The following is a 19,054-nucleotide window of genomic DNA, read 5'->3' on the forward strand; positions in this document are numbered from 1 at the left end:
TAGCACAGAGTGGCCACCTGGAGTAGGAGATATCAGAGGAGGAGGTGGGGAAAGCAATTGGTCACCTAAAGCAGGGGAAAGCGGCTGGCCCTGATGGGTTACCAGGAGAACTTTATCGGGTGTTAAGTTCAGTCATAGTTCCATCAATGACGGTCCTATTGAATAGTATTCTATTGAGGGGGGAGGCTCCCCAGACTCATGGAATGAAGCCACGATCGTGCTGATCCCCAAGCCAGGTAAAGACCCGTCAGAGTGTGGCTCTTATCGACCAATTTCTCATCTAAATAATGACAATAACATTTGTACATCTATTATGGCAACTAGATTGGGGGGCGTAATTGGTTCAATAATCCACCTGGACCAAAAAGGGTTTATAAAGGGGCGTCAGCTGCCAGACCACACCCGTGATCTGGTGGGCGCAATTGACATCGCTTCTACCTTTTCTCTCCCATTGGCCACTCTTACGTTAGACGCCACCAAAGCTTTTGATAGTGATGAAATAGTTTGGGTTTGGGGAGGTCTTCTGTCGGGTAATTGATCTTTTGTACAGGTCCCCACGGACCAGATTATTGGTTAACGGTGCCCTAACAGACCCCTTTAAAATCACTAGAGGTACCAGGCAAGGCTGCCCGCTCTCCCCCACTCTTATTCAATTTGTACATTGAGGTGTTTGCTCAAGTATTAAGAGAAGAAGAGGACATTCCCTCTTTTGTATTCGAGGGGTGGGAGAAGCGGGTAGCTCTTTATGCAGACGACATTCTTATCTACACGTCTGATCCGGATAGAGCTTTCCCCACGGTAATTAAGAGGGCGGAGGAGTTTGGACGGATCTCGGGTTATGATATCAACACTAATAAAACAGAGATTATGGCCTGGAATATCCCCAACTCACAGTTAAAGGTGGCCACCTCTATGAGATATCTGGGAATACGGATAACCCAAGAAATAGGAAATATTGTACAGACCAACTTAGATCGAGTCTCCAATGATGTCGTAAACTTTTAAAGTCCTTGGCCTTTCTCCCACTCTCTATACTCGGGAGAACGAACTTAGTTAAAATGTCCATTCTCCCAAAGTTTACTTTTATTTTTAATACCATTCCCTTGGCTTTTGATCCTAAAAAACTGGACAAATGCCAGCATGAGATTAACTCTTTTGTATGGAACTATAAAACATCTAGGCTGGCCTGGAAGAAGTTGTGAAGGAGGAGGGAAAAGGGAGGGTTGGCATCACCAGACCTGTTGTACTATGCTTGGGCATTCCAGCTGACCTACTCCAGGATGCTCCTGAAAACACCATCAAGCTCATCCATGCAGGTAATGTTTAGGGCCATGCTAGCTGGAGCGGACCTTCCACCTGATGGATTACTATTTAAGTTTGGGGATCAGAAATTTTTCAAGAAAGTGAGATTAAAGACCCTACAGTCAGCCGTAACATCTTGGGAGCAGATTAGAAAGAAAGTAGGGCTTTCTTACTTCTCAAATGTTGCCCCTCTGTGGGATTCCCCAGGGCAGTCACCATGTTTGCAGGACAGTCTTGCAACACCTCTAAAGGAGGCAGGGATTACTAGATGGGGGGAGTTACTGGCGGGAGGGAGGTTACAATGAATGAATGAATGAAGGCAGTCTTGTATTGCGCAACTTAGCCCAATAGGCATCAAGGCGCCTAACAGAAGTATAACATAATATAGGACTCGAGTGCCAGATTACAGAGAAGCCTCTGAGAAAAGCCACGTTTTTAGTGCTTTCCTGAAAAGCACGATAGAGGGTTGTGCTTTTTGTTCAGTGGGGAGGGTGTTCCACAGCTCTGGGGCCAAGGAGGAAAAGGCCCTTCCTCCCTACCTGACTCTGCGAACCCGAGGAACAGCCAGGAGATTCTTGCTAGAGGAGCAAAGGTTTCTGCTGGGGATGTATGGAACCAGCAGAGATCTTATACCATCAGAGCTTTCTCCAAACAAGGCCCCATGGACAAGGCACAGGATCTTGAAAGAGATCCTGGCCTGAATCGGGAGCCAATGTAGGCACTTCCTAGCTGATGTAGCAGAGGAGAGACTGGGGACATCCAGAACAAATTTGGCTGCCGCATTTTGGACCGTCTGCAGGCGTTGTATCAGGCCTTTGTTTATGCCCGAGTAGAGCGCATTGCAGTAGTCTAGTCATGATACGACTAGGGCAACCACAATCTGTTTACGGGCTTTCAAGGAGAGATAGTGGGTGATTTTCCTCAGGATCCTGATTACGCCCCAACAGGTAGAGATTGTTCTATTTACCTACTGAACCATAGCAAGCGAGGTATCAATCATCACGCCCAAGTTCCGAGCGGATTTTGTGGGCAGTGGACAGACTCCAAGGGATGGGGGCCACCAGTCGCTAGACCAGATGTCCTGATCTCGGCCGAAGATCAAGACCTCGGTTTTCTCTCCGTTCAACTTCAGTGAATTCAGAATCATCCACTGTGAGACTGCCTCCATGCAGTTCCTGAAGCTGAGCACGGAGGTACTCATCGTGTGGGAGAGAGACACCATGATTTGGGTGTCATCGGCGTATGACACCACCTCCATCCCAAAAGATTTTACTAACCTGGCAAGTGGGGCCACATAGATGTTGAAAAAAGTAGGGCTTAACGCTGACCCTTGTGGGAACCCACACTGCACAGGTTTGGCGGGGGACAGGTACTCTCCCAGCTTGACCTTCTGCTCCCTCTGATTGAGGAAGGAGGCCAACAGGCTCAGCGCAGGGCCCTCCACCCCTATCTCCCTAAGACGAGCTGTTATAATCGAGGGGGACAGGGTGTCAATAGCTGCCGTCAGGTCGAGCAGGACCAGAAGAGTAGTCGTCGACCTTCGAGCGTATGTTGTTTACGACCACCGTGAGGTCCGACTCGGTGCTATGGAACGTCCGGAAGCCATGTTGTGACGAGTCCAGAAGGCCGGAGGTGTCAGAAAAGGCAGTCGGATGTTGGTTGAGATGTATCTCAAGCATCTTTGCTGGAGCCAGAGATATTCCGCGAAGGTTTTTTAATATCTCCGGATCTAGAGTCGGCTTTTTCAGCAGAGGTTTGACTACTGCCTTTTTCCAAGAGGATGGGAAAATACCTTCAGTTATAGCACGGTTCATCTCTTCGAGAAAATGGGGCATCAGGACTTCCCTAGAGTGAGAGGGGAGCCCAGCCGAACCCTTTGTGATTCAAGAGTGGCATGAATATCAGCTATCTTTGAGTGAAAGAATAGAGAGATCTTATCACACAACTCTTGGGAACCCACAATAGGGTCAGGTGTTTGCAGAGTACAAGGGGAATCAACAATCCAGAACAGTTCCCTAGGGGAAGTAAGGGAGGCCGTTAGGTTAGAAAAATGGGCCTGCTTTTCCTTGATTACCTTCGCTTTATATTCTCTAAGGAGAAGCTTATGCTTTTCCCTTAAGTCCCAGCTCGTTCGCCAGATCCTCTCCTGTTTCCTACAGCCCTGCCTAAGGAGCCTGAGTGTTTCTGAGAACCAGGGGGCCGGGGGTCTCTTTCTAGCGGAGTAGAGATACAAGACCGGGGCCAGAAAATCCACTGCTCTTGCAATGGCGTTAGAGAGCTCCAGCGCAGAGGCACTGACGTCCCCTGTAGGGGATATCCTGGCATTAACCATAAGGGGGGCAAGGGTGTCATTGGAAATACTCCTGAAATTCCGCTTGGTCTCCCTTTTCCTGGTGTCATGGGACTTAGTGGGAGAGGAAGGGGATTTTAGTACCAGGGGGACAGCCAGGTGATCAGACCACACAAGAGAGATGGGGGGACCTGTCGTTAGTCTGGGGTCGTTGGAAAAAACCCCATCCAGTGTGTGACCAGCTAGATGGGTAGGGCTGTCCACCAGTTGCAGGAGACTGCATGCTGCCAGGGAGTCCACCAGGGAGAGAGTATCACTAGACCCTAGATCCTCTAAGTGGAAGTTCAAATCTCCCATAACGGTCGGATGGGATCTACCAAAATAGGGTTCTAATATTTTGAGTAAATTATGACCAAAACCAACTCTGGGGCCCGGAGGTCTATAAATCAGAAGACCTGAAAAAGAAACAGAGGGAGAAGAGGTTATAGAGAAATAGATGGCCTGAAAGGAATCCGAGGGGGAGGAAAGAGTTGTGACACGACAGATGGAGGAGACCTTGTACAGAATGCCCAAACCTTCTCCTCTGCGACCAACTCTATCCATCCTGGCTAACGCGTAGCCCTCAGGGATGGCGTTAACGAGTTCCGGGCCAGAGGAGTCAGAGGCCCATGTTTCTGTGATGAAGACCCATGTGGGCTTCCTGGCAGAAACAAAATCACTAAAAACAATGTTGTTCTTAACTAATGATCTTGCGTTAATAGGGAACCCCCGCTCCGAGATTGCATTGGGCGCAGTTGAAATTTTAGCGAAAGGCCGTATTTCAGAAATGTCAGGGGTTTTAGACTCAATATTACCGGTGTAGCAAAAGCAACCGGGGGACCCGAGGAAAGCCTCAGGAGGGAGCTTATGATGGCAGGAAAGTTTGGGAGGCTTAAGTGCAGCTAAGTCCTGGCAAGAATAAGTCACACTTACTCGAGGGCCAACAAAAATTGCAGTCTCCTCCCCAGCTCCCTGCGCGTCCTCAGCGCGGACGGGCGCAGACGGGCTGGCCTTAGGCGGGACTTCGGCGCGCGCCCACTGTGCGCGGAGAAAGACATCCGGGTTAAATAGCGGTGGACGTATGAGACAAAGCCCGCGTGAACCTATGCAGCCAGTCAGGGCAGGGGAAGCAGATATTTGCCGGCGCCCTCCACAACAAGCGGGAGATCATGTGGTGGAACGGGGCGCTGGCAGAAGCGGCGTAGGGGAGGTAAGGAGCGGCTTTTACACAGAATAAAGGTCACAGTTTTAACAGTTATTAAAATTCCTATGCAACATATTAGTCATGCAGCAAAAAAGTTTAAAAGCGTCTCAGCCTAAAAAAGCCACAGCATTAAGTACGGGGCATCTGAATCATGCACCCGGCACCAGCAACTAAACAGATGAAATTCCAAACATCCGGGTTAAATAGCGGTGGACCTATGAGACAAAGCCCACGTGACCCTATGCAGCCAGTCAAGAATAGGAAGTGTTGCGGGATAGGGTAGGCCCGGCTTTATCCAGATTTAAATTTATACAGTTGGATAGTTGGGCCAGAGCTATAGGTAGGAGGGGTGTCAAACTGGGGAAACAGAGCAATTTTGAACAACAGCTGGTAGAAAGGCGAGAGGGAGGTAAAGAGGTGGCGACCTGGTATTGGAATATACTGGAGTAGGCGGATGGGGAGTTAACTCTCCCAGATGAGCTTTGGGGAAATGAATTGGGCCTTCAGTGCGAGGATTTATGGATGAGATCTTTCACCTTTCTATATAGAGTAGTTAAACCAGCTTGGCTCAGGTGCAATCATTTGTTTACCTTACACCGCGCTTATCTCTCCCCCCTAAGGCTCTCTAAATTCCTCCCAGGAAAGAAGTGTAGCAAATGTAATCTAGTGGCAGCATCAGATATACATATGTTTAAGGACTGCCCTGCCATTACGCTCTTTTGGGAAGAAGTAAAGGGCACCCTGGAGTCTATCCTAAATACAACATTGACCATCACTCTCTCATTAATAATTTTTGGTTTAGATGAGAGTTACCGGCCAAGCAAAGACTCTCCTCTTTTACGCAATTATTTTGGCAAGACGACAAATTTGTAAATTTTGTGTGGATTCTACTGCTCCATCGCATGCAGGCTGGTTAACGTTGTTATATGAAACCTCGAAGGTTGACTTGGCCAGATCCTGCAGTAAACGAAATCTGTCTTTTTGGGACTTGTTGGTTCATTGGAGATAGGAGTCCCGGGTTTTTTTTTTTTTTTCCACCCGGGTCCTATGATTATGCGTACTACACTCCATGGACCTCGGGATGTTACCCCTTCGAACACAACAATAGGTCCTTCAGGTTGAAATACTTTGATGGAGTAATAAGGGGCGTGCCCCTCCCTCCCTCTGTTCCATTTCTATGATTTGGTCTCCTGCCATTAATCGAATCGTGTCTGGGTAAGTGAGGACATAAAAGATCTGTTTGTCTCTCAAGGTAGGACATGCACAGTGGTTGGCTTTTCTTTATGGAAAGAGGTTATGGCAAACGAGGACAAAAAAAAATAGTTACTCGACCCCCAGCAAAAAATAAAAAGAAAAGAAAATAGTGTAGAGTTGAGTAGCGCACAGCGGAGTCTCATGCAATAGGGAGGAGTAGAGTTGAGCGGCGTAGAGTGATATAGCATATAGTGGAGTGGCTACAGTGGGGTGGCATACTGATGTATATAAAACCCTATCAGCAATTTAAATGATGGTGTGCAGAGTAACACAAAACAGCTAATTACTCTGCCTTGTTTATCGCCAGATTAACCAATCAAGGCAGGGCTACGTATGGTGACCATGTGTTCCTTTGCAATTCTGACTTAAGTATTGCATTGCTCATGCGACACCTTGAGTGACACAAGGGTACTGCAATCCCATAATACAGCTGGGTCTTAGTTATCATTTGGGCCATGGTTGCCGTGATAACTTTGCAATACACGTAGTACATGGCAATGACAATGGCCAGTATATATTTGGGTAATGGCTGTTTTTAGAGAATAAAAAGGCAGCTATACTGTTTTTACTACACTTTGGCTGTATACGCTGTTAGGGCCTTAGATATAGGTAAGTAGTAGGCCCCTACCTATTGCCACTTTGTTAAAGTGGTAATAAGGGTATGTAACCTTTACAACAAAACTTTTACAACAACCTTCCATTACAACGCAACTTTTACAATGCATACTATTACAACGCATTGCTCTGGGGGGCGCTCTAGGATAGGGAATAGGTTAATTTACTATCCAATAACCTTCCCTACTATAAATGCTGGATAGTAAATTTAACTATTCACTATCCAGCACCCCAAAGCGCTATGTGTTGTAATGGTATGCGTGGTAAAAACCGCGGTGTAATGGTAGGCATTGTAAAAGTATGCGTTGTAACGTCATACATCCGGTAATAAGTAGGGAAATGTACTCATATATTTTCTATTTAGATTAATGGCCATGTACCGCAAAGGTTTCTCAAAATTTGGTGAAATCCTACAAAAGTACTGAGGTGACAGATGTCACTATGCTTAAATGCCTTATAACTTAAAAAAATATTTTATATATTTATTTATTAGTAATGCTAAAGAATCATCTTGGCGCAGCGGGATCAGAAAAATGCAGGGTAAGGTGCACCAAAGGTATAATCCTGACAAATTTCATGTAAATCCATTCAGCAACATCAAATACTATAGTCTATGGACAATGCAACTGTGGTAAAATGCATTTTGGGAGGCCACTTTTATTGCATACATGCCAACATTTCAGAAGATTAAAGTGAGAGATTTTTAAAAAAAAGTAATGGGGTCAATATTTTCTTCCCATTGACATCTACTGAGACCTGAATCGGGTCTTTTTGCAAGTGTGCTGCTGCAGGGCTGAATATCAGAAATACACAATGGCAAGCATTGACTGCTGGCAAAAATGTTGTGCACAGGCCTGCAGGTGCAGGATCCTGGGAGTGCATACTCTGAGTCATTCAAGACCAGTCCCTCTCGCAGAGGCATCGGGTTTTTAATGCAGGAATCGGGATGCAGGAGACTAATCATGAAATGGGTAGTCCCCCATCTGAATTGGTAGGGTTGGCATGTATGTTATCTTTGCACCACTTAATGATTCACCACAAAAATTTCCATCATCTCAAAATGTAGAAAATGCCATAGGTCTGGTAAGGTTTGTGTTGATTCGTCAAATGGGTGAAAAGTTAATAGGGAGCTAATAGAGTAATTCCTATCTTTGGAAATGCTAACTATAACTGGAGAGTGGCAATTAGATTAAGGGCCTTATTACGATGCCAGTCTGACCAACATCGATTCGGAATGTAAACTACCCGACTAGTACTCGGCGGTTCCATACAACAAATTGGGATGCGACTGCCCATGAGGTGATTGGAAACATACATTTTTCCATTACGGCTTGAGTTGTGGCCGGAAAAGATCCGCAGCACAAGACACATTAAAAAAAATTATGTTTTCAGACATCCATGTGGTGCCTGACACATCGCCATGGGAAGGCCGTCCGAAAGGGACATCATAATTATGTTCGGACCGACGGTGAGACAGGCTCTTTGAGCCCATCGGAAGCGTTGGTCCGTCCCTCCTCCCACTGCCTGTGACTACCGCATATCATAACGCATAGGTCGGACCATGCAACTAGATGTCTTTTAGACTGAGATCCGACCGACATTGTAATGAATTAATGTTATTTCTTCCCTTTTATCTATAGTATTTGCTATCTATTTTGTTTATTGGTGTTAATATTGGTGAATGTGGTGTCAATATACACCATGATATATGCACTTGTAGCAACAGCAATACCAATAAATGCAATAACGATGTACCCCATAACCTATGAACACATAGCTGTTAATACCAGCAAAGACCATGTAGAAGTACACTGTAATCTATGCACACATAACCATGTTAATATCAGTAAGGATGATGTTGATGTATGCTATAAAAACTGATCACATAATAATGAGAATGTCAGTAAATATGATGACAACGAACGCCGGGTTTTAAGTACACACAATAATGAACTTGTATCATTGGGTGTTAAGTGTTCACCCAACATAACTTCCCCATCAACTCCAAGTCAGAGATTTGTGGTCAGACGGGCCTTGCAACCAAACCCAAGCCTAATGATTGATAGGCCACAGATGGGGTTACACGTAGCCCAAAGACATATGTGCATACAGGAAAACCCAGATCGATCTAACAGATAGACAGCTACTTAACAGGTTGGAGAAGATTGGCCCCATAAAAAACACGTTTTGCCAAAGGTGCACGTTTCCAAAATACCACAAAGTCAGATGCCACATATAGTTAGGAACTCTCAATGCATACCATAGTTATCACTAGCTCTCCGCAAATTTGAGAACCATCTGCATCCCCTTACCAGATGGTTCGATTTATGGTTCATGATTAGACTTTGGTAAACATGTATAAGAATTTCAGATTGGTTTATTGTACCCCACAAACTGTATATATATGTGGCCAAAACCTTTGTGCATCGAGACTGTCCTCAGTTGCGACTCTGTTGATTCTCTCCCAACTGCTGCATTTAAATAAACCAACTTGTTTCTGTTTTGTTGAATGCCTATTCTCTTTTCATTTCTTCAAGGTAAATTTATATCTGAGCTACATTTTTTTAAGCCATATAGGAGAGATTGGTTTATCGATCCCGACTGCTGCTGAAGGAAGGACCCCTGCCTGAATGGATTCACATCTGCGCAACATGACAAGTAAGCAAATGCTATATTTGATTAGAAGCTCTGTTGAATCTATGGGGTGGAGGTCCATCCAGAGGCAGCCTTCACAGGGTATGAAACTACATCTGATCTTTAGTCCCAACATGTGGCAAACTAGGACAAGAGCATAGATCACTTTTTCCCCAGTCAGCATGCTAGAGCAGGTGAAGGTAGCTACAGTTTTTTTCAATTGAATTGTTGAGCATACACAACTGATACACCCGGGCCCTTGGTATGTTATATAGGGTCAACTAATTATTTAGCTTGAACCGTTGAGTGGACACAAATGATACATGTAGTCCCTTGATGAGTTATATAGGGTCACTACCTTGATCTTATTTTTTAGTTGAAAGAGATTTCTTAGGGACTATCGGTTTCTTAACATTGACAGTGTTTAAAAGAAGTGAGGCAGTGAATTGTTTTGCTTGGACTGCTGGGAATGACATAGAAGGTACACATGACCCATGGGTGTGATAAAGGGTGTACTTTGGATGTTAGGGAAAAATTCTGACCTTGGTGACTAAGGTATAGCTTGTGTCGATAATTGTAAGTTGTTCCTTTTTCTCCACACAAATTGTTGCTATTTTATTTCCCCAAGCCGATGCTCACAGACTATCAGGCTCACTTGGCTCTGTGAACTACACTGAGTATCCCTCTCCTCTGATTGTAAGCGCTAGTAGTCGGCTAAGATTTTTTGGGACACAATAATCATTTTTTTCTGTCAATCTTTTTTCTTCTAGTGTTTTTTCAGGTTTCCATTTATGCATTATTGTTGTTGTGGTGCTGTTAAAATCATGACAATGTATTTCATGTTTAAATTTTATGTCATTCAAGTGAGTTTTGTGTTCATGAAATAATAACTATTTGTACACACTTGTCGTTGTCAATTGTTAAGCGTTTTTTGCGATGCAATGTTTTTATAGAGCTCATAATAACCAGTTGATTTTGCAATTATTTGAAAAACTTAAAACAGTCATAACCTTATAAACCCCCTAACAAATTATTTCCTAATCCCACCATGGAGACTTTGCTAGACCACCTGCAAGCTAGGATCCCCACACAGGCTCGGAAACTAGACAATCACTGCAGTGAGTGGCATGCACTTACCAAAACACACACATTTCCCTGGCCTGAGGAGGGAACACCTGATAGCCACATAACCCGATGCCCACAATCAGACTAGACTTGTGGGACGAAAGCAGGGTTGCTGCTACTGGCCCCAGGCACACGAAGAATACCAACTGGTCCCAAGAGAGAATATAGCCAGAGAGGATGGGGAAAGGTTTAATTGCAGCAAATGGAAAGGTTAGCAAAGCTTGCATACTGCCATTGCAGCAGATTGAGGAGACCAGGTTTTCAGGCGATAAACCATACACGTAGACAGCAAGCTTGTATTTGAGGGAGTTACAAGAGACAGCCCCATCTGACAAGAAGAAACGATGGCTGGCTAGGTGTTGCACACAGACCGCGCAAGACCTCATAGACCTCATATACTGACACCCACCCACCGTGAAGCCTGTTAAGCCCCACAGTCTACTTATCATAGCCTTACCAAAACAACACCCACCAACACACTGAGTGAGTCTGTGAATCTATATTTACCCAAACTCAAGGTTATATTGTCAGCTATTCCCCAATCTACAGGGCCATTCAAAGCCCTACATATTGATTTCATCGGTATGATCAACCAATGTGCTAACTATCGATACCTGATAGTCATCCACCCTGGTGGATCGAGGATGGCCCTTGCGTACAATGAAATGCCAAGGCAGTGGCCATGCTCCTTGTCAGGTAAGTGATACTGAGATGGGGAGTGCCAGACGTCATTCGATCAGACAATGGTAGACACTTTGTCAACTCCATGGTTAAACACTTCTGCACCCCTTTAGGTATCTCTCACAAGTTGCCCATAGTATACCACCTTCAAAGTAACGGCTCGGTCGAGAGACTCAACAGTCTGCTAAAAAACAAAACAAGCAAGATTTGCACCAGTCTCAACAAAAAGTGGCTCCACTGCCTCCCCAAGCCCTCTTTGCACTAAGAAACACATGTAGCAGCGATCATTCCCTCACACTGCACAAGATTGTAATGGGTAGGCTAACGAGGACACCCATCCCAACAACCTGGGAAAACTTAAGCGCTTGAAGCAAGCTCTCAGCCATTGGGGGGTGAGTTACGCATGCACCTCTCCGAGACAGGTCTTCTTAAGACAGGTCCACCACCAAAACACTAAAGGGCAAACACCAAATTACCCTACCTAATACCCAAGCCAGGGAAAGAGGTCTACATCCCCAACTTTGCATGGATGTGGAAGCAAGCCAAATTTGAAGGGCCCTACCGAGTAATATTTTCAATGCCTACCACCATCAAGATGGAATGGAGAGAGGCCTGTGTCTACCTCTCTGAAGTATGGCTAAAGCATTTGGCCAGGACACACCTGCCTGACTAAGCATCTAAAAATTGAACATTCATTCACTTCCCCTCACTTTGCACATAGCCCATGTAGGTCAAAAGAACCCCCCTGCACCGATAAAATGACACACACTGTAGTGCTAAACCAGTTTAAACTCACCATCTCCTAAATGTGCTACCACTACTTTCCAGTACCTCACTAGAAGGTTTCATGCACAAGTGAAGCTATAGAGTGTACTCCTAAAAAAAAACCAAAGGAATTGTTTCAAAAATTGTCTAACGCTATGTTGTTTCCAAGCCAACTTACAACCAACAGCTCTTACCCCCAGTTCTATGATCTAACTGCATGTGCACCATAGTTACAGCAGCCACCACCCCTCTAGTTGAAACTTCCAAAAGAAACTTCAACAAGACCAATCACGGGAACACAGACTGCAGGTTTCCTTTACAAACAATTTCTTTTCTTAAAAAACAGACTCTTTTGCACTTCATCAAGCCAAGACATTTCTGGGTGCCCAGGCAACAAACTTCTCCTTTGAAGTTTCCTTCTACACCCGAGGAATGCTTTTTAAGTTATGTATTCCCATATTGTTGTACACTCTCAGCCTAGCCTGGGTGCTCTCATGCTCTGTAAAAACCAGAATTCCGCCTAGTTCCATGAAACCTGTTTTGACATTTTTGCAACGTATGTGTAAGGACCTCTCACACCCCACGGTGTCCAATGCTAGCATGCTGCATGCAGTACACAGCGCCCTTCTATGCAACACATAGTATCAACACATGACCACCGTGGGCACCCAAACTGCAAATGTTATGTTATATATGTTTGTTGATAGCCCACACCATTGGTGCAGACAAACTTTACTTATCCCAAGAGATAACACCTGAGAAAGCAAAATGTCTCATCCACCTGTACCTCGGTAGGATTAGGGCAAAGATACAACACAGTAGAGTGAAACCCCATAGAGCAGAAATAAACATCTTCCAATATGAGGCCAATCCCACAGCACTGTAGCCTTTTTACTGAACCTAGCGACATTCAAAATGAGCTAGACTGGATGCGCAGATGGGGCACTGCAGAGGAGGACATTGTTTGGCCTAGAGACTTCGTAGAAAAAGTTCCTAAAGGTAGCAAAGCCAGCCACAGCACCAGTGCACAAATGAGTCTGCTTCCACTTCTGTCTATGTTCTAAGGGTAACCTTAAACATATTTGGGGCAGCTTTTCTTAATGACAAAATTCTAGCACTTGAGTGTGGAATGTGGGTGTTTTAATGCACTCGTGCTCTGAGAACTTGGAGAACATTGTGGGACAGCTAAGCTGTCAGCTGCTCATAATGTTGCTAATACCATCACCATCATAATCATTATTATTATTATTATTATTAATATTAATATTAACAGGTTTACAGCTGACATTGTAAAGGTGTGACTCACAGATTTTAAAATAGGGGAACTTATTAATGAGTAGTCTTCGTCTTATTAGCATTAGATGGATGAAAGCTTGAGCAACCAGGTTACATTATGGATCTTGCCTTCATGACAGTCTGTCATCCAATGCCAATAGTGACTGCAGAGGCCACCACCTGCAACCTGACACAGCCCATCATACAATTAGCTGCATGAAAATTATGTAGTTCAGTAGTGATCCTTTAGTGAGAACTGTAAGATGAAGAAGAACACTTTTTTATGCAATGTGTTAGCTAACTTTACTTAATTGGGTCACAAAGATGGTTAATTATAAAATATCTTGCATTGTTAAGGCACCTGCTGTAGAGATCTTTGTGTGGCCAGCAGTTTTCAGAGCATAATGATGATGGCAAGCTGACTCTGGTAGTTAATTTATCGGCTGTAGCGGCCTGTGTTCAGCCCAATCACGGTTTTCCCTTATCATCAGGGCCAGCTTTAGAGGAGAATGAATGGTGCAGCCGCACCGGGCGCTGACCTGTGGATTGGGTGCTGACTTCAGGGAAGTGCGATGTGTTTAGCAATAACTTATGATTGGAGAGATGATGGGCACTTTTTCCCAGTGGAAGTGTGAGAATTCAGGGAGGCGGTCATGGTGTGTGGGGTACCAAAAATGATTGTCACACCGGGCGCCACCAGCGCTAAAGCCGGCCCTGCTCATCATAAAGTATCATAAAGGTTTAATTTGCTTGCTGCAGAGCCAAAATTGTTACATGCCTATTATAGATTTGTATTCATTTGTAGTGAGGTCGATGGGATTTTTTTTGTCACAGACCTCCTTTTGTTACCTGCAGTTCATAAATTACAATCCTTAGAATGTAACACAGTGAGTTATGAACCAGCATTGAAGCACTACAAGCAAACTGTAAGGGGTGAGTTCAGAAAGTTATTCCTATTCCGAGGTTGCTAAAAACTGTTTCTCTGGGTAGCAATATATTCTTATTTGTATATACGACCCAACCCCTGAGTTAAAATCTAAATCCTGAGTTTGTGTTTTTCCACACTAAACATCCGCAACATACAATTTCTACTAGTACACCTTTGATCCCTCGTTGTCTAATGCAACATTTCAATACTTCGATTTCCACATTGTCTCTGTATAGTACGTTTGTGTGTTTAATGTAAAGTGCTATGCCATCCTACTTGTGACGAGTAGCGCCCTAAAATAAATGTGAGGAAGGACTAGGAGGAGGTGAAGGCACCGTTGGAGGGTGGAAATGTGGCAATCCGTGCTGAAGGAGGAGGGAGGCTGCCAACAAACACTTTCACACCAGGCGCCACCAATGCTGAAGCTTGCTCTGGGCTGATTGCTTAAAGTTTCCATTATATGCCAGGGCTCTTCGGAAGAACACTGTCACTCTTTTTAAACACATCAACTGCCGTTGATGGATTAGAATTTAGAGTTAGCAGGCCTTGATAACTATATTTCTCCCTTTATCAGCATGTTTTAACCCACTGATAAAGGGGGAAATATAGTTATTCAGGACAAAACAGCATATATTGCAGAAGCCATGCGGCAATTAAAAGATGAGAATAACTATGAACAATTGAAGAACAATCCTATAAATAGTTTAATCCAAGATCTTAATGCCAAATTGAAAGTATGGAAGAATCAAGGCCTGCTGACGGAACAAGAGGTTCAATTTTTGAAGAATGATGCACCTGTAATGCCAACAATATACTTCCTTCCGAAAGTGCACAAAACTGTAACTAGACCTCCTGGAAGACATATCATTTCCAGTTGTGAATCTTTGTGTCAAAATGTTTCCATCTACATAGATAACATATTGGCACCCATGGTACCCACTCTAACGTCTTATATAAAAGACACAGGGGACTTTTTGAGAATTCTAATAAATACCCAGTGGCAGAAAGATTATATGCTAGTGACGATTGATGTGGTATTCCTGTATACCTCGATTGACCACGATATAGGACTGCAGGCGATAACATACTTTCTAAAACAAAAGCCAGTGGAAATCAGCGTGTTTAACCCACTGATAAAAGGGTAATATAGTTATTCAGGACAAAACAGCAAATATTGCAGAAGCCATGCGGCAATTAAAAGATGAGAATAACTATGAAAAATTGAAGAACAATCCTATAAATAGTTTAATCCAAGATCTTAATGCCAAATTGAAAGTATGGAAGAATCAAGGCCTGCTGACGGAACAAGAGGTTCAATTTTTGAAGAATGATGCACCTGTAATGCCAACAATATACTTCCTTCCGAAAGTGCACAAAACTCTAACTAGACCTCCAGGAAGACGTATCATTTTCAGTTGTGAATCTTTGTATCAAAATGTTTCCATCTACGTAGATAACATATTGGCACCCATGGTACCCACTCTAACGTCTTATATGAAAGACACAGGGGACTTTTTGAGAATTCTAATGAATACCCAATGGCAGAAAGATTATATGCTAGTGACGATTGATGTGGTATTCCTGTATACCTCGATTGACCACGATATAGGACTGCAGGCGATAACATACTTTCTAAAACAAAAGCCAGTGGAACAACTAAAACATTGTGTAATGGTCCTAGACATGATTGAAATGTGTCTGAGAAATAACATCTTTCTGTTTAATAAGGAGATCTTCTCTCAGAGATGTGGTACGGCCATGGGAGTTTTCTTCTCTCCAAGCTATGAGAACTTAGTGATGGGATGGTGGGTGAAGACCATAGCTTGGAGAGAAGAAAATGACCACCATGTAGCCAAAATAGTTCTTTGGCTACGCTTCATTGACGATCTCTTCCTTCTATGGAATGGAACTGAGGAAGAATTCTTGATTTACCTGAACATACTGAATGAAAACAACATTGGATTGAAATTCACATAGAGTATAAGTTCAAAGGAAATTGTGTTCTTTGACACTAAAGTATATGTAGAATCTAACAACATTTAAACCACTGTTCACAGGAAAAGTGCAGCTACTAACAGTGTGTTACATTGGAGAAGTGTGGCTCAATGGTTAGAGCGGCAGACCCTGATGCAGAGGTCTGGTCCGGGACCAGGGTTCAATTCCTGCCTCGGCGGGTCTTGGGCTCAATTTCCTCAGACCTGATAATTCTCGCCTCGGTGCCTATTCTAATCACGGGTCCCACTCTGCAACTCTGGGCAATAGCTTGCTTAATCTCCACAATGGCCCCAACAGTGCTGGGATGCCTGTCTTCACCTTGGAGGTGGCCAGGAGTGGGCATTTCACAGGGAAAAGCCAGGAAGGGTTCCACAACGGTATGCATACAGCGCCAAGACGCCTCAGGGTATAATTGCGCTATACAAGTACGAATTCATTTCATTTCATTTCACATGGCAAGAGCTTTCATACAGATAGTGTCAAGAAAAAAAATCCTTATGGAGAATTCATTAGAATGAAAAGGAAATGTTCTAATGCGAAAGAAAAGAAACTCAAGTTCAATGAAACAAAGAAATGAAAGCAAGAACTGTGACGAGGTCTGATACTACAAGTATACTACATAAGAAGGAAGGAGAAAAATAAGGAGGGCCAAACCAAGGAGCCAATAAGAATGGTGATGACTTTTAGCAAAGAAAGCCCCAAAATTCGAAACTCTCTGGAAAAATACTGGAGCATTTTAACAAAAGATCCCAACATTGGTAAAGAACTAGGGAACTGGCCGCAAATCTCATACAGAAAAGCACCGTCTTTATCAGACAAACTGGTCAATAGTCACTTTGTAAATAAACGCCCTGTGACATGGTTTCAAGGACTCCAAAAATGATTTACAAAATGTAGCCATTGTAAGGCTTGTAAAATTGGCAGAAATACAAGGAGTAAGTGATCCAAAAGGAAAGGTCTTTAATATTGAAGACACCATCACATGCAATACCACACATGTGGTTTACTGTTTGGAATGCCAATGTGGTAAGTGTTACATTGGCAGTACGAATCCTTGAACACACAAGGGTGATTCAAAACAAAGACTTGACATATGCATATGTTAACCCATGCAGGAAAAACTTGGAATGACATGAGTTATTTTGGACTGGCAACGATACCTGTTAATGAGAGGGGGGGGGAATCGAACCCTGAGATTGCGAAGAATGGAATCCAAGCTACTTATTAGATTCAGAACCAAATTCCCAACAAGATTGAATGGGGATGAAGAGATGTATGTACATCTCTGAAGCAAGGACATGATGGAAAGAGATGGCAAGAACAACAACCACCATAATAAAGAACTGAACATAAACAACACAAACTGAACAAACAATTCAAGATAAGGCGTACTGGGAATGAGAGGAGATAATGACCTTCGCAATATGATGGCTCCGACAGGCACTGAGCCACAAGAACATGTAAAATCGAAGAGCAGTTAATATACAATCTAAATGTCCCCGAAAAAATGCACTAGTCATAATAATAAGTAATATAGATTGCTTAACCGCATGCGTGCGGCATGATTTCCGCCCGTACGCTGGATTTTGCGGATTCGCATGTTACGTGACGAGCTGGGCTCGTCATGAGCGTGCCAGGAGGCTACCTCATGACGAGCCCAGCTCGTCATGAGCGTCGAAGGGGTTAATGGCCCTAGGGACCGCCATCCCCCAGGGCCAGCTACTGCAGTGCCCCGGGTACCCATCCCGGGACACTGCACTGGATACAGCCCGAACGTTCAGCCGTTCGGGCTGTAGCCCTGGCTAAAGGTCCTATGGAAAATTGCATGGGGAAAACACGTTTTGGGACCTCCCTTTTTTCTCGGCCCCCGCTTCACGAATCATCCCCAACTGCCAGTAGGGTATATATATATATATATATCTATCTATATATCTATATATATATATATATATATATATAGATATATAGATAGATATATATATATATATATATATATATATAGAGAGAGAGAGAGAGAGATTTGGATAATAATACAGAACCTCATTGTGTGTCATTGAAACCAAATGATATGCATCATCATTCCTCACCCAAGCTTCTCATTCTTTTTGCGCCAGTGGCTAATTAGGTATATAGAGTAATAATGAAACATACATTGTAGTATTTTCCATCCTTGAAGCAGCCACAATTCTCCATGGAAACACATCCTTTGCCATCGAAGACGTATCCATCATCACATTCACAGCCCTCCATGCAAGATGTTGGGCACGGAGCTGGATTTGCGATTCCGGCGCAAGATGTGGAGCAGATGTCTGCACATACAGCATAATGGCTCTTTGGTGGACAGATGAGGGCTGGAGGGAGAAGTAAGAAAAACATATGATTCATGGGTATATGACAAGGAGAGACAACACAGGATTTACTTAGAGGCAAAAGATGAAATTACTCTCATCTGGGAAGATCAATGACTTTTCTGCCAATTACTGTTGGCCAGAGAAACTCCCTCCTCATCTACAGCAATAAAATACTGCAGACATCTAGGAGTACATTTTAACCCTGAACTGTCTTTGTGTCCATAAATTCTTTCAGTCACAGGCATTCAGTTTTTAATGCAAAGATCTGTTACCATCCCTAAAGTCAGTAGCGCATGTTCTCATTACCTCATGGATTGACTTTGCAAACAGCTTCTACCTTGGCCTACCAAATTATCCTATTATCCGCCTACGGACGGTACAGAACGCAGCTGGCCCAATGGTGTTTACATGCATATGACAGCTCACTTTAAGCAAATGCACTGGCTCCCAAGGGCAATAAACCGATTGTTTTCACAGGGCTTTCTATGGGTTAGGCCCCAAATATATCAAAGCTAGATTTAAACAATACACCTACAGATGCTTGAGATCCTCCACTTAAACCTCCTCCAAATCCCCAATTTCAAAGAGGTTAGAAG

General features: G+C 43.7%; 1 pseudogene; it reads right to left on the reverse strand.

Moving 5' to 3' along the window:
- LOC144769647 (IgGFc-binding protein-like) overlaps positions 1-19,054 on the reverse strand; it is a 1,000,379-nt pseudogene that overhangs the window by 417,233 nt on the left and 564,092 nt on the right.

This window comes from Lissotriton helveticus, chromosome 7 (assembly GCF_964261635.1).
Source record: "Lissotriton helveticus chromosome 7, aLisHel1.1, whole genome shotgun sequence".
Taxonomy (NCBI): Eukaryota; Metazoa; Chordata; class Amphibia; order Caudata; family Salamandridae; genus Lissotriton; species Lissotriton helveticus.